Genomic DNA, 17,235 nt, shown 5'->3' on the forward strand with positions numbered 1-17,235 from the left:
TTAGTTTTCCCAGAGTTTCTTACAACTTTGGGTCTTCTAGCATTTTTAAATTTGTGTTCTTGTGTGTGTGTGTAATGATATGAAAAAGGCGATTTAATTTGGTTACTGGTAGAGGTTTTATGTTCCTCAGAATCATACCCAATTCCCCTTTTATTATTCTGACTTACTCCATAAATCATGGATGCCATAATACTCCTATCTATTCCATTCTTCAGAAATTTTTGAAAGGCTTCTTCATATTTATAAATAATTTCATTTGAAGTTTGTGATGCTTGAGACAACGCTTCTTCTAATTCTAAGCTTTTTGTTTTAGCTCCATCTCTTTCTAACGTTAAAGATCTGATAGTATCTTCTTGTGCTAGAATTGTTGTCTCAAGTTTACTACATTCTTCAGATTTTGCTTTAAGAAGGCCTTTAATGCTTTTAACTTTTTGTTTTAATTTCTGAAGAGAGGTAAGAGTTTCTGATAAACATGATTCTAAGTCAGATCTAGAAAGTTCAGAAAATACCTCTTCAGATTCTTCATCTGAGCTGCTGGATGTGGTAGCCATAAGTGCTACGTTGGCTTGTTCATCAGAGTCAGATTCTGATGATCCTGATTCACTATCGTCCCAGGTGGCCATTAATCCTTTCTTTGTTCTGAATGTATTCTTCTTGAAGCTTTCTTTTCTAGGGTTGTCTTTCTTCAGCTTGGGGCATTCATTTCTGTAATGACCTGTTTCTTTACATTCAAAACAGGTAATATCTTTATTAGGTTTACCTTTTGAAGTTGACTCTGATCGATCCCCTCTGGGTCTTGATCTTCTGAAGGGAAGATATTGAAGGTGAGAAAAACAAGAAAGGGGGGGTTTGAATTGTTTGAAAAATAAGCGCTTTTCAAAAATGAAAATCACACAATGATTTTATACTGGTTCGCTTATAACACAAAGCTACTCCAGTCCACCCGGCCAAGGTGATTTCGCCTTCAACAAGGACTTAATCCACTAATCTTGAAAGATTACAAACAACACCTAAGAGAGAAGAAAATCTCTTAGTCTTCTCAAGTCTACAGACTACACAGAGTCACTTGAGGAAATCAAACAAATAAAAGATACAAGATATGTAATCTAAAGTGCTTCTAGTAAAGCAAGTATTACAAACTTAAGAACAGATTTTTCACTTAATAAGCAAAAGCTTAGTGAAATTCTTTGAGAGCAAAGATGATTTTCTTGAGCGTGAAATAATTCAGTATAGTTTTGGCTAGTTGATTTCTTGCTTACTGAAAGTTGATTTCTTCTCTATTTATATAGGAGTTGAAGTAGTGTTGAAATAGAGTTGAAGTAGAGTTGAATCTGGTGGATAATGAGATGTAATTACGCCATTCCATAAATAGCTTCTGCAGGAGACTTTTTCTTTTAGAAGTGACTACTTACCACAAGTAGTATCTTCTCTCTTGGAAGTGGAGATTAACGTCTCTTTCTCTGTTTAGGAAATCTATTTGAAAATCTTTACTTGACTTGAATGTTACTTCTTCATGATTAGCAAATCCATAATCAGAGTATTTGTGTTTCTGGAGAATCTTGGAATCTTGCTTCTGATGTTGATCTCTTGAGAGTTCAGATGGCGCTGATAACGTTTCTCCAGAATCAGAGCTTCTAGACTTTACTTCATGTTCAGATGCTTCTGATACTTTGCAGTTTTGTCCAGAGTCAGACTTTCTTGAACGAGATTCCACTTCAGATGCTTCTGATACTTGAGAATTTGTATCTGATCTTGTTGTGCATCTGATGACATCATCAGATTTATTTCTTCTTTCTTTAGAACCCTGCACACTTAGAAACTTTTCGTTAGGGTGCCATTTTTGGTTTCATCCTTTGTTATCATCAAAATCAAGGAATCTGTTGTAGAACAATTTTTGTTCTTACAGATATATAGAGACAAAGGATACATGATTACCAGACTAAGCAAAGATAGTAGAAGATGTTGGTTGATGGGTTCATTTGATCTTGAGGAACTCATTGTGATCAACAACCAGAATGGTAACATATTTAGTGATAGTCGGTTGAGCAGAAACACCAACCCTAGGTTGCTGTTGTTGATCTTTTGCCTTTGTATGACATTTAACTTCAATATGACTGTAAGGATCGCAATATTACAATGAATACCACGGTGTTAGCCACCACGTCCTCTGTTTCTTCCACCAAGACCATGATAGTAGGAAGAAAAAGCAGACGATTTAATGTGAGATAGAGTAGAGACTTATCAAAATGCATGAGAAGTAGCCAAGTGCAAAAGGTGTTAGCTAACTGATTAATAGTCAAGAACAAGGGATCCCAATAAAATCTGATTACATACGAAATCAAGTTCTAGTGGCCTTCCGATAAGTCCCATGATCATGAAAAACTTATTGCATTATTGTTCATGAGCTCTTGCATGAATTGTAAACGACATTAGGGTTGAAAAATTAGCCTTCAATGAATCAAGCTTACTCATATAAGCTTGTATATCCATATTCTCCTATTTCAAAGAATTGAGATTAAAGATAACATTATAGATATAATGGACATCGTTTGATAAAACTTTCTTAGCCTTTTCCCAAACCTTATAATAAGTGGTAAAGGCATGATATTGCGCTTGAAGATTAAGCATTATGGAAAGCCATAACACAGTGCATAAAGAGGCATTAGTTGCTTCGATTTAGTGTGATGAACGGTGGAAATATCCTTTGATTGTTTGGTCAAAAGATATCCAAGTCCTTGACCATGAAACCATAATTTGATGGGTCAAGCCATATGTTGTAGTTGGTTGTCTTGATAAGTTTCTTGCACGTGATAATCAGAACTTTGGTAAAAGTTACATAATCAGTTGCTGATGGATCTCCCATGATAGCTGATGGTTGAAAAATGTGAAAACAAGGTTACTTAATGGTGGGGAGGATAATGAATGTCGAAAAAAAAACAAAACGGGGCGAAGATGTGTTGGGAAAACGAGTTTGATGCAGTGTGCATAGGAATCATGCGTTGGGACTATGGCCGCACGTGAGGGCAAGTGTGACATAGGACAGAGGAAGGTGTTGTGGTGTTGGTTTCTATAGAGTGTTGTGAACCTAGTGGTTGCAGTGCGAAAGTGATTGGATGCACAATGGGAAAAAAATCGAGACCTACAACGTAACTGTGTATTGTTGGCGGTGAGGTTTCTAGGGTACAAAGGATCATGAAACACTTAACTTCTACTACGATATTGAAAAGGTATTTTCCGTATAATATTATGTGTTTAATGAGACCATACTAGGGTGTATTTATATTCGTTTGAGTGATATACAATAAGGTAATACAATAAATACAATTGATTCTAATTGATACACATCGATGGTGATTGGTTCTTAACACTTATTAACATCTCTATATAATTTGGTTTGGAGTTTGGAAATTGGTAATAAAACAATTTAAATGCTTTTGACCATTGTTTTCCTATTAATAGGATAATCCCATATAAAATTAGGAGATAAAATAAAATAAAAATAAAATTTTTAAATATGTCAGAAGTGGGATTTGAACCCACGCCCTCTTACAAAGACCAAAACTTGAGTCTGGCGCCTTAGACCACTCAGCCATCCTGACATATATTTGTTTTTCTCGATTTATATATTAAATACTAAACTAGTTGTCTATTTAATTGTTTATATATGAAAGAGAAAAAACGTGATGGGTTTTAGTTGAATTTATACGTTAAAGTTGAAAGAAAGAAAGAGAAAATTTTAATTTTATCACGAGACAATAGCGAAAATACCTCTTGATTATTGTCATCATTTAATTATTTAAGTAGTGATATCTAAGTCTAAAGTTGAGGGTGTGGTGGCCATGATAGCAACTTTAGTATACTTTTCATTTTTTTCATAAGAGGATTGGTCAGAATCATCATAGGTTTCCATGAGCCCTTTATTCTTTTCCTTAAAGCCACAAATACAATCATCCTATCATAATACTTTTCAAGATCAGCCTTATAAATAACAATACTTCATTTCTTCTTAGACTTACATATATGGTAAGTTAATTCTTCGAGAATAATATGTTTATCAATTGTACCTTTAATTTAATTGAAGTTATTATAAAGAGGGCCCGTGATCTAACTAAGCATTAGCCTAAGGAAATTCAGTCAAACTTTTGAGACCAACTTACTTGTCACATTACACATGCTAATACTTCAAAATTTCTTTAAAGTGTGTGGGATATCAACTTGCAAAATTAGGATCCTAAGAGACTCGATCATACGAGAATTCATTGAACCATTATCAAAATTAAACCTTACAATATTTCAATATTCTCCCATATTTTAAATAAAACAGGTTAGAACCTATCTGTAAGACCCCAATTTTGGCCCTAAGATCCCTCATGGCCCATATCATATCATATCATGGCCTCAAGGATCAATGCATACCCTAACGGCCCTCCTAGTGGGTGGGTTACCTTGTGAGTGTGGTTCTTGATCACCAAGCATGTATAGCATATTGTATATCATTGCTTTTCATGTGTTTACTGACCCAAAAAGTATAAAAATATTGTCATCTAACCATGTTACTTACAGATGAAGCTAGCCAGGTCAATACAGTCAAATCAGGCCTTGAGCAATTGATGGTGACCATTCTTGAAGAATTTGGACACCATGATCATTCATTAAGAGTTCATATAACTTGTGATATCATTTGGAATCAAGATCTCATATGAAAGAGGCTTGGAATTCATCAGAACATGGCCCAGTCAACCAAAAGTCAACAAAAGTCAACTGTGGTCAACTGTGGATTTAATCAGTGATTTGATGATTGGAATTGGTTAAAAAGGTCTCATTCATGTCCATATGAGCCTCATTTGGCATTTCAAAGACCAAGGTTGAAGGAATTGAAGTCAAACAGAAAATTTCCCAAAATGGCAAGTGGACCTGTAATTTCAGCTGCCCAAAGTGGAAAGTTTTTCCCCTCAAGATAACTTCATGATACAAGCTTCAAATAAAAATGTGTCCAACATGAAAGTTGAAGATCTTGTTCTCATAATTCCAAAAAGTCCAAGAACTTGAAAATCCCATTTATGGTTTCCAAGATATGGCTCTGTGAATTTCAAAAAAGACCCGTAATCAGGAGGGCATAACTACCACATGGATTGTCCAAATTGCAAGTTCTTTATATGCACAAACTCCATTTAATGTTTACTTCAATGGTGCATAATTGGATTTTTCCAAAAGTGCTCAATGCAAAAAGCTCATTTTTGAAGTGAACTAATTAAAAGTGAGGGGCAAAATGGTCCAAAATGGAAAATATGAGGAATTTGAAAATAAGACCAATGCCATTAGCTTTCAAATGGTATTTACAACTTGTTCAAAGTGAGAAAGTGCAGCTGAAATGTTTCTAAGGATTAAAAGGCAAAAAATCCAAAAATGCACATAAGCTTCATTTTGCACTAATCCATTTTTTGCTAATTGTAATTATACTTGAATTAAGAGATGGATATATAAACTTAATCTATAACAGAATTACACACTAATCACTTTTCACAATCGAACAGAAAAATTCACAAAGAAAATTCTCTCATCTCTCTCATTTTGCTCAAAACTTCCATAACACTTTTGGCTCATTTTCATCAAGATCTTTTCATTCTTTGTGCATTTTCTCTGTGAATTCTCAATCTGCAGGTGATATCAAGTTTCTGTTGAGCAAGATTGAGGCGAAATTGAAGCAAGAAAACGCAGCTGTTGCAGAAGTGTGTTCGTCCATAACAGTCGGCGAAATCGAGTGATTCGAGCGTGTTTGAGCTGGATTATCGTCACCTTGCTTCTCCTACAACGATCCTCTTCATCTGTTTCGCGTCATCGAGCTCGAAATCGCGTGGAACCGCACTGCATTGCAAGAAAGGTTGGGAATCGAATCTCGTATTTGTCTCAATTATATTAGGGATTCGGTAGAGTAATGCTTGTAGATTATGTAGAAACTTGTAGAATTGAAAATCGCTGTGTATTGACGGAGAAATTCGTGATTTAAGTTTAGAAGTCATTCCTTCTTTCGTTCGATTCGTTGTATATATTAACTTCTGGACAAAATCGCTTGTATATTCGTACTCCTGAGCTCGCGCCGATTCCAACGGTGTGCAGATCGCTTATTTTCGTTAACATTTGATCGAAACCTAATCTGGAACGAAGAACATGATGAACGCGGCATTGGAGCTTCAAGAAATCTGCAGAACGTGTGCTTCGATCCATTTCCACACAGCTTCCGTTTCCAATTTTCTGTTTCTCAAGCGCCAGAGCCAATGAAACGGCGCCACCTCATCTAAGCTGGACGCACCGTTTTGGCTGTGCGTTTAAGAATTACCGTGTTGCCATTCATTCATAAATTAATTAATTAATTCTTTGTAAATCCTAAATAATTATGCAATAAATATTTCAAGACTTTAAAAAATCATATAATCACCAATATTAGGCCAAATAAATTGGGACTTTTTTTGTTAATCTTCATTTTTTCTCTACTTTCTTATAGACTCAAAAAATAAAATGTTGCTTGGTAAAAAATTTAATTGCCATAGAAGTCTTTACAATGTGTACAAATTTCACATGCTTCACTATTTTAATTGTAAAATCACCATACCATATCCAAATTGAATGAAATTTTAGATGTTGATTCTTAGCTCATTTCTGGAATTTTTGACATAGGTTTTGCATTTTTAGGACCTCTGGTTTTTTTATATGATTTATTGAAATTGGATGTGGAAATATGTGACACTAAATGATATGCTGAGTTCCCTGAAATTTTTTACCATGCTTCCCCTTGGCCTATGGCCTTAAATTTTTGCATGAGACACCATTAACATGTTAGCATTCACTGTGATTTTTTGTGGAGTTTTACAATCCATTTCCTAATTGATTAGGATTTTTATCTTCTGCCTATCTTTTTTTGGACCTTGTTGGTGACACCTTTGTATATATGTTGCCATATCCACATACTTAACCATATGAACATGAAAATTGGTAGAGTGTTTTTTAACACATTAAGCTACAATTTGGATTTGGTCCCATCCATTTCCCATTTAATATCACTGTTTACCATTGGATTGAAGTTAGTATACATTTTGTGACTTCATTTGATTGTGTTTTTGCATGCTTTGTCATGTTGAATTAATTCCCATAGTTCCACTAATCCAAATTGCTTGAAAATTAACATGTAGCTTATTGAATGTCCTCTGTTTAGGATATAATTTTTGTGGAATTTTCCATGCTGTTTTGGTATTTTTTGTGATGTGATCTTGCTGGTTGCTCATATGTGATTTACATTTGCTTCCTTTGCCTTACATGTTGCATAAATTGAAATAGGTGTATAGTTTGGATATGGGACCAATTGGAGTCCCTTTGTAATTGAAATATCTTGGTTTTTATTATGTTTTGCTTGCTGTTTTAGGATTTTTCCATCCTTTGGACCCTAGGCTTGGCCTAGTGGTCTAGTTACTTATGTTTGAGCTTGACTTTGACTTTTCAGGTTAAAAAGCTAATGCCTTAAGGAGGTTGATGCATAATTGAGTTGAAATCATTTGACCAATTGTTTGTTTTGTAGGGCTTGGTTCACTTGACCTTTGTGCTATGCACATGTTGCACATTATTGTTTGATTGTACATTGGTTGATTCTTATTGTTGTTGTTTTGTTTATGTTGGGATGCTGATTCTGTTTGACTTTTCCAGGTACCCTTAGTTGCTCAGTTCTCTTAAGAACTTGCATTGCTTTGCTTTAAGCAATTGGCATTGAGGTATAGAACCTTCTTCTTCATGTAGTCTGGAGACCCGGCCCGTTATTTGGCCGGGCAAACTGTCTGAAGTCCTCCTTAAGAGGCAATGCTTGTGTGTGTTTATATTTGTCCCAAGCAGGAAAAGTCCTCATTCGAGGCAATTGGTGGATCAAAGAGATAAGTAGCCTATCTCCCACTATTCCGTGTGTCTTCTCCTTGCTCCCATTACATGGTTGTAGCATTGAGATCCAAACCCAAGATCTATCGAGTCTAATCGGGGAAAGAGTTCCATCTTTCTGAACTCCCCCACATTCTTATATTTACATGCTCTCTCGGACCTGAGATAGAAGCAATGAGGCACACCCCTCATATCCTTTCATCTGCTTCACCTTAGCCCCTCAATGGCAAGGTTAAGAGCGACACTTACCTCTTACAGTGGACTTTCATAGTCAAACCCTTTTGCTTGAGCCTCATTGAATGGTTATAGCGTGTGCTACTTGAATTTATGTGATTGATTACTTGATTCATTTATACATGATTACTTGATTTGCCATTGTGCATTTACTATCATTGATTGCCGTTGTGCATTTATCATCTTTGTTTGCCATTAGTGCATGATCATTTCTTTTGTCCTTGTGACATTGTTGTTTCCCCATTGAGGACAATTGTAAGTCCATATTGATTGGCTTTTGTTCCTATGACATGGAAGAGATAGAGTGTAAGACCTCATTGGTCACTCATATCTTCTTTGCTCTTTGTTTGAGCATTGTTGTTGTATGTGAGGATTCATTGTAAGTCCCTGTGATGTGGCATTTGTATTCCTAGGATCATACTGTGGAGGTTAACATAAGTCCAGATAGATTGGCAGTTGACTTCCCTGTTTTGTTTTTGTTTTATTCTGATGGAGATTAGTGTAAGTCCATAGAGTGGCCTCTGATATCCTTACTTGTTTTAGGAGACAGGTATAAGACCATCGAGTGGCATCCAGTATCCGCTTTTATTTACTTTCATCTGTTACCATGTTCATATTATTGCTCATTTGTAGCCTATTCCTAAGGGCATACTTGGATCATCTTCTATATGATTTCAAGAGGTGAACCCTTCTAAGAAGTTTTACATAATTTATCCATTCATCCCATTGTGTCCTAAACCTTTTCACACATGTTAAAAAACTTGAAATAAATGTTGTGCAAACATTCTCACCTCTTTCCAAATTAGAAACTTGGACCTTAAGTCCATGATTTTCCAAATTTCATTTTTGTAAATACTTCATTTTGAATTGACTTTAATCATACTTTGACCTTTTTGTAAATAATCCAAATAACTTCACCCATTCAAATGATTTTGTGGCTTTGTCCATGTTTGTTAAGTTTTCATACATTAGCTATAGGTTTGATTTACCCTAGTTGGTTGATATTAATCTCACCTATTTGTCCTTAGTTGATTGAATTGTAAGTCTTCCTTGCTTATTATAGGGTTAACCCCTCACTAGCAAGTTGAAGCTTTTCTCACATGGTGGACTTGTTGTTTCTTAAGGTTGAGTTTTCTCCCGTGGGTAACGTAAGACCTTTGAGCTTGTGTTTTAAAATTGAATCCAATAACTTTTGGAAGTTTTTAGCCGAACTACGGCGTTTTGATCCTTACCTTTGATGGAAGGTACGTAGGCAACGGGTTCATCCGTTCGAACACAAAAATAACTAACATGTACATTCTTTTCTCATCATCCCAATCATGTTTGCACAATATGTCAAAACAAATAATAATTTTCAAACAACAAAGTGTGAAAAGGGCTCCCTAGGAGTACCTAGGACGCATTGGGTGCCTAACACCTTCCCTTTGCGTAATTTACCCCTTACCCCGATCTCTGATCTTTTCATTAGTTTTCTACGTGTAAAACTTCTTAGGCTTTTGTTCGCTTTTTAGCCAGTCCTTAGGATAAAAAAAAATGCGGTGGCGACTCTATGTTCATTGTATGCTTTGCTTATGATTTAATTGATAGATCATATAGCGACGAATACACCGCTACAGAAAAGTGGCGACTCTGCTGGGGAAGATCAGATATCCTTGGCGGTATTGCCAACTTTTCACCCTTGTGTGCTATATTATTATCTGTTATTTGACATATTTTTGTACAATTTGGGATAACTGTATTGATTGTAATGTTTGAATTGCTTGATATACAATTGCTGTTTGCTTTGGTGATCTGTGAGATGAGTTCTATACCCGAACTCGAGTGCACTCTAGGATAGGAGAATGGCATAGTCTTGTTGACTGGTGTGGAGTAGTCCTTAACCAGTTGACTTGCGAGTCCATTCACTTGGTGGAGGTCATGTTGGATTGATAATGTCACACAAGTTATTTGTGGTTAGGCATTATTCTTTCAATCATGTGCCTTAGAAGCCAAGGACCTTAGATTACCAAACCCATCTTGGCCTATTTTTAGGACGTAGTGCGGAGGTCGTTCAGATGTAAGTTCTGATGCGATTGTTACGCGATACTACCCTCATAAGAGTTTCTCTTGAGAATATTTTTGGAATACGAGTATTCGTTCCTCCGATAATATCCGAAAGATGGGACGATGATTATGGGAACCTCTGGTAGAACATGTCTGGCAGGTTTAAACCCTAGTACACTCCCTTTGGGTGGTTCTTAACCAAGACTCCATGCTCGTGACTCTCAGCAAACCCGTGATTCGTGGTTGAGTCGTTCAAACATCGTTAATATCAATGGATCCCGGATCAGGTGTAAAACCTAAAATCCACCAAAGCGGTTGGTTGATATTAAGGATGTTTGAGCCGGTTCATGTACCGTTAATATCAATGGAACTTGGGTGTCGATAAGGTGAAAACCTAAATCCACCAAAATGGATGATTGATATTAGGGATACGTTGAGCTTTCCCATGACCTTTGTTTGGTGTGCTTTGCTTGATCCTTGAGTGTGATTGTTGCATTCATGCATTCATGCATTCATCCGCATCCATATCATCAAATACAAAGAAAATTTTCAAGGAACTCAAAGGAGTTTATTTGCAAAAAATTTCAAACATGGAAAAACCGGGAAAATTTTTTCACCTGATGTATCTGATGAGATATTCTCATATACGATCAAGATGCTTAAATATTTCAAAGTTTGCAAATAAAACCCTCGAGTTCCTTTGAAATAAAAAACCAATCATATGCATAAACACTTCATGCATCATTTGCATAAGCGGGTGTTTTGTTCCGGGCTCCTGTCCTGTGGTCTGACCCTGCGATCTTCATTTATTTTGAAGACGCGCTTTGTCGCTACTATACCAAAGCCAACTCTGCCAGATTGATGGATCATCTTGAGCAAGAGAATTGTGAACTCAGAGGAGATATTTTCCAGACTATGTACTGTTGATGGATTTATTCCTGGTTAACAAATCCCGGGCTGGCATTGGCTACTGTTTTGGGGCATATAATGAGCATGGTCTGTTCACAAGTGGAGGATTCATCCATGATGATCAGCCTGAAGAGGAAGCTGCTGCTATCTTGAAAGAGGATGCAGAGGATACGAACAACTTCGTTATTCCTGGTGGTGTCTGCCACAATTGGGTCGCTGTGGATGTTCCTACAGTTATCCATAGATCAGAGTAATTGTTCACTTTGTTTAAAACCCTTCTCCCATGCCAAAAGGAGAAGTGAGGACATTGTTGGCAGCATTTAATACAATGATGTTTTCATTCAATCAATGCATTGTTAAACATTTGTTTTTCCATTTGTTTTCACTTTTTGCTTTTTGCATGAAATCAGTGATCACAAAAAACCATGAAAAACAAAAACAGCTTTTTCATCTGCATAAATGATTTGCTTGTTTAAATACAAAAGCTTTCCATTATCCAGAATCATTATGCAGGGATTTCTAAACCCATTGAACATAATGATCCAACGCCATCTCCCAATCTTGAATTCTTTGTATTCGAAGCAGAGGAAGATGATGTTGAAGGGGATTCCTGATGAGATTACCCACCTTCTTGAGCACGAAAAGAAGCTCATTCAGCTGTATCATGAGAATCAGCAAAACAGTCAAACTGGGGCATTACAAATGTAATGTAAAAAAAAGGAAAAAAGAGAAGAGGGTGAAAAAGATGAAAAGATCAAAAATCAGCAAAAAAATTTCAAGATTTCTTCAAAAGAAAAAAAGAAAAAAGTATACCCTCAAGTCCCTAGTTGACTGATGCTGAATGGGTTCAGAGTCGTTATGACCAGTTGAATTTGATTGAAGAAAAGAGATTAACTGCCATGTGTCATGGTCAATTATATCAGCAGAGAATGAAGAAAGCATTCGATAAGAAGGTCAAGCCTCGCGTGTTCAGAGAAGGTGACCTTGTGCTCAAGAAAGTTTTGTCTTTCGTGCCCGATTCCAGGGGCAAGTGGACTCCAAACTACGAGGGTCCATATGTTGTTAAGAGAGCCTTTTCAGGCGGAGCTTTGATGCTTACAACAATGGATGGGGAGGATTTCACTCGTCCTGTGAATTCAGATGCAGTTAAGAGATACTTTGCCTAGAAAAAAAAGTATATGCAAATGAAAAACAGAATAACTCGCTAAGTTGAAAACCCGAAAGGGGGGCTTAGGCAAAAATAAGCGTCTCGGTGGAGAACCTGCAAGGGTAATCCAGGCAAAAGTTAGAGACTTGATAAAAAAGCATATTTGCATCCCGCTAGATTGAGTACCTCACTCTGGGGCAATCTAGGCAAAAATTAGGGATTTGGCAAGTAACTGCATCCTGACAAGACTTTCTGTTTCATCAGCTGTCTTTTCGTCAGAGAATTCTCGATTCGTCGTCAACTGAAGCTTCGGATACATCGAGATTCAAATTGGTAGAGAAAGGATCATTATGTTCAATGTAGCCCTCTTCCAATATATATCACTGATTTCAAATTTGTACAGATCTATGGAGTCTTGCCATTTGCAGGCTACCATTCCATCAAATAAATTTGAGCTTTTATCCAATTATTTGCACTCTTATTTGTTTCAATTCGACAAATGTTTTGCATGTTTTAATTGATAAAAATGTCATTGTTTTAAAAACAAAATTTTTCAAAGATTTATTGTTTTAAACAAAGTGAACATTCACAATGATAAATGGATACTCGAAGAATTTCTCAGTGCTCTCCCAAGGGTGGCATGATCCCCAACAGGTAAGACATTTGTTCATACTCTTGGTTTGGTTTGTATCCTTCTTCTCCAGATTTGGTTGTTGGGGTTGATCCCCAAGCAGAGATTTGGTTGTTGGGGTTGTTCCCTAAGCAGAGCTTCTGTGGATTTTGACTCCCCGAAGCAGAGTGGTGTTGAAGACTCGGCCTGTTCTCCAGCAGTAGTCTCTCCCCGGCTTGATTGCTCAGTCGTTCAGGATATTTACGGTTGGTGGGTTGATATCCCCGTATCCCGTATTTCTCCCCAAGTGAGTTGCCAGCATGATTGTAAGTCGAGTTGTTGGTGGGGTTATTCCCCAAGCAGAATGATGTTGAAGACTCAGTTTCCTCCAGCAGCGGTATTCCCCGGCATGGAAGATTTCCTTGTGGAAGGTTCGGCGGTTGATGGTTTGCCACCTTGGTGCCTTGCCACTTTCTCCAGTGGGTCACTATGCCCGGACTTTATTTGTCTCCTTGGCACAGTAGAGCTGTTATTGATATCCCCATCGAAGTCGCGAGCAGAGTTGTTGTCACCCTCCCCAGCGCAGTTGCCAGCGGATTTGTCTGTTTTCTCAGCACGGTCGCTTTCCTTTTGGAAGACTCGGTAAGTCATTGGTTTGATACCCGGTATTTTACTTTTTCCCCGGCAAAGTCGTCAGTGGAGTGTTTACTTTCTCTCTATCAGAATGGTTGTTAGTCTCAGCAGAGCGGGATTTATTTTCCTACTCCGTGGTTGATTGGGTTGGTATCCCAGTATTTTCATCCACCTTTCTCCAGCATTTGTCTGCAGAGCGGTTTGGTGCAGAATCTACTTGTTTGGTGCTTTCCTTCCTCAGTGGGTTGTTCCCCAAGAGAGTAGTTGATGATATCCCCAGTAGAGTTGCTTGTGCAGCCAGACTCTATCCGGTGACCTTTGCTCCCTCAGTGGGTTGTTCCCCGATAGAGGTATGTTGGATCCGTTCCATGGCAGTGTTTGCTAGGATCCCCTACAGGACTTCGAGATTCTCTTGTTCGCCAACAGATTTGTCTTTGTGGCTCTTTGCCTGTTGTGACTTTCTGTGCCCCAGTTGGGGTGATTGCTGATCCATCGCTCAGATTTGGTATTCTCCAGATATCCCTGATTCTTTTGCTTCTGCTTTCCCAGCAGTACCCGCAGATCTTTGCTTTATAGCATGTGGATCTCCAGCAGAATTGGCTTTCCATTTGGTTTTCCCCTGGAAGTGTAATACCGGACGTTTGATTCCTGGACCTGTTGTGTTAGATATGTCTGTTTCGTCAGCATCCATCAAACATAAACCACGCATATTCATGCATATTCATAAAACATCCAAATATTCATGTTGCCATATATCCTTTGTTTGTTATTCCCTGCTATGGTGATATAGATCGTTATAGATCTTCCTAAGCAGATGTCGGGTGTTAAATCTCTCCATATAGAGTCAGCCCCATAAGCAGAAAATGTCTGTCTTTCCTTCTGCAATTCCCCACTGAGATATACCCTCATGGATGACGGTCTCTTCCGTTTCCTCCCAACACATATATTGGGAAGGAGGTTCCTATTTGAGTTATATCCTCATTAGGACGTGTCTTGATTCAGTCTGTCTTTTCGGATCTTTCCTGAATTGACATTTGTCGTCTGTTCATTGTGCTTCCCTGTGGTGAGTTTTATCCCCAGCGGAGTTTCGGGCCTCTACCCTTATACCGGTAGTTGTAAGTCCTGTTGTTCCTTGTCCTCTTGGCGGAACTTGTGGTTATATACCTTTCGTTCCTCCGCAAGAGTCGATTTTGGCCTCTACCCTTATACCGGTAGTTGTAAGTCCTATTCTCCTGGCTTCTTGGCAGAACTTGTGGTTATATACCTTTTAGTCCCCAGCAAGAGTTGTTGGTTTTCTACCTGATAGTCGGTAGTCGTAAATCCTAATTCCCTGCTCTCCAACAGAGTTTGCGATCTGTTATAAACCTCATTTTGATTTCTCGTGCGGATTCGTGATTTATTCTATCCCCACGCAGAGTTTTTGGTTTTCTACCCCGTATTCGGTAGATGTAAACCCTAATTTGTGGTTATTCCCACCAGAGTATGGCTACTGCCCTCATACCGGTAGTCGTAAGTCCTACCTCTTTTCCCCTAGCAGTGGTAACCTTTGTGGTTCGATCTGGTTGATGGTGGATCTTCTGTTGTTGTGGTTTTACCCCTAACAGAGTTTTGTTCCCTGTGGTGATTTATATCCCCAGTGGAGTTTGTGGTCTTCTACCCCGTATTTGGTAGCTGTAAATCCCATGTTGCTGTGATTTTTCTCTCCAGCGGAGTTGTATCTTATGATACATGTGGATGATTGCCGGTTGCTAGCAATTTTGTCCTCGGCTGAGTCTTTGGTTTCTTACCCAGTAGTCGGTATTGTTAAACCCCTTGTTTCCTCAGCTAGATTTTTGGTCTTCTGCCCCGTATTCGGTAGATGTAAGCCCTAATCTATCCTTTGTGGTTATCTTCATTCAATATTCGATGTTGATATTCCTTCCTGCTTTTGAGTAGTTGCTCTTGAGTAAGCACTTGTATTCCCAGCAGTCTCCTGGATCATTGCCGGATGCTTGCAATGTTATCCTTTTGAAGTCGCCAGTGGGTCTTTTCACCGTTTGCTAGTGATTTGTTCCCCGGATCATTGATTGCTTATCAATGTATTCCCAGTTTTGTGGATAATTGCCGGATGCTTGCAATTTATCCCCAGTGAGTCTTTCATTTACCCTTTTGTCGGTAATGTTGTTACCCTCTTTGATTGGTCATCATTATATGCCTGTTTGGTATCCCGATGTCTTTCTTTTCGGACGATTTATCCTTTGTTAACCTTTATACCGGTTGTGGATAATCTTCCATGCGAGTATACTATCCACGTTCTGACGGTAATGGATAATATATCTCATGCACTCTTCAGTTGAAGCCTTTTGTGTTTCCCTGATCGAGTAAGATTCGTTGTTTCCCTTTGCGGAGTCGAATATTTGTTGTTTCGGATAATTGCCGGATGCTTGCAATTTATCTCTTTGAGTTGTCTCTCGTTTACCCGGATGCTTGGTATCGATTGTCTCTCTTTTTGGTTAGTCACCTATTATATACTTCGGTATCTCTGGTGTCTTTTCCTTTCGAGTATATTATTCACGGTCTGCCGGTAATGAATAATATGTCTCATGCGCTCTTTAGTTGGAATCCTTTGTTGATTTTCCCCAGCTGAGCAAGATTCGTATTCTTTGTAGAATCGAGTGTCCATCCTTTAACCAGTTGTGTTTCGGATGCGTGTTTTGGCATATATACCAATTCACGTTTTCGGTAGATCACCTATTATATACTTCGGTATCTCTGGTGTTTCTTACCATGCGAGTTTATTATCTACGTTCTGCCGGTAATAGATAATATATCTCATGCGAGTATTCTATCCACGGTCTGCCGGTAATGGATATGGTATCTCATGCACTCTTTGGGTTTGTGTCCCCAGTTGAGTAAGATTCGTTTTCCCGTCGTGGATTCGGATGTCCATCCTGTAAGTCGATTTTGCTTTTTCAAGCCCTCCTTTCGGATGATGAGTGTCTTGGCATATATACCAATTCACATTTCGGTCGGTCACCTATTATATACCTCGGTATCCCTGGTGTTCCTTCCTTTCTACTCCCTATTATGACCTTGGTCCCTTGTGGAGTCAGATTTTCCTGAGTATCGTACCCTTTGTTGGTCTTTCTCGGATGTTGGTTGATTGATATCTCTCACCTTTATACCGGTCTTAGATATTCATTCTTCCTGAGTTTGTTACCCGTATACCTGTAGCACCTCATCCTTGTTGCTTTTCCCAGGAGAGTCTCTTGGTTAGACATTCCCCTGCGGAGTTTCCTTCGGTGATTTTTACCTTTTGCTATATGGGTGTTTATTCCCCAATATATGCATTTTCCCGGCAGGAAGGTTCTATGTGAATCTTTTCCTGGTCTGAGTCCGGATTTTTATCCGAAGTATCCTTTCTGGATAGTTGAGTCAGCTTATGTCTTTCCGAAGGATTTATTTTCCTCTGGAATTCTTTATTCCCCAGTGCGAGTCCTTTGCTTCCCCAGCAAGTTCTCCAGTTCGATGTCTGTTATCCCCACTCGGAGTCGTGTCTAATTCACGCTGTGTTAGTTTTGTCATTACCCTAATCAGAGTCGTGTCCTGCTCACGCATCCTTTTCTTTACTATCCCCTAATAGAGTCCAATAAGAGTCTTATTAGTTGAGTATCTGTTCCTGGTGAGTGTACTACTCCGACGGATCGTCTTTTCTTCTGTGTGAACCATATCCCCACAGAATTTGCTTTTTGCATGCATACAT

At 38.3% G+C, this 17,235-nt stretch overlaps 1 non-coding gene across 1 annotated transcript; it reads right to left on the reverse strand.

The window, feature by feature from the left end:
• Positions 1-3,515: 3,515 nt before the first annotated feature.
• Positions 3,516-3,599, reverse strand: TRNAL-CAA (transfer RNA leucine (anticodon CAA)). The gene has a single exon. It is a non-coding gene; the product is annotated as a tRNA-Leu (tRNA).
• Positions 3,600-17,235: the final 13,636 nt, after the last annotated feature.

The sequence above is a fragment of the Lathyrus oleraceus genome, chromosome 4, assembly GCF_024323335.1.
Source record: "Lathyrus oleraceus cultivar Zhongwan6 chromosome 4, CAAS_Psat_ZW6_1.0, whole genome shotgun sequence".
Taxonomy (NCBI): Eukaryota; Viridiplantae; Streptophyta; class Magnoliopsida; order Fabales; family Fabaceae; genus Lathyrus; species Lathyrus oleraceus.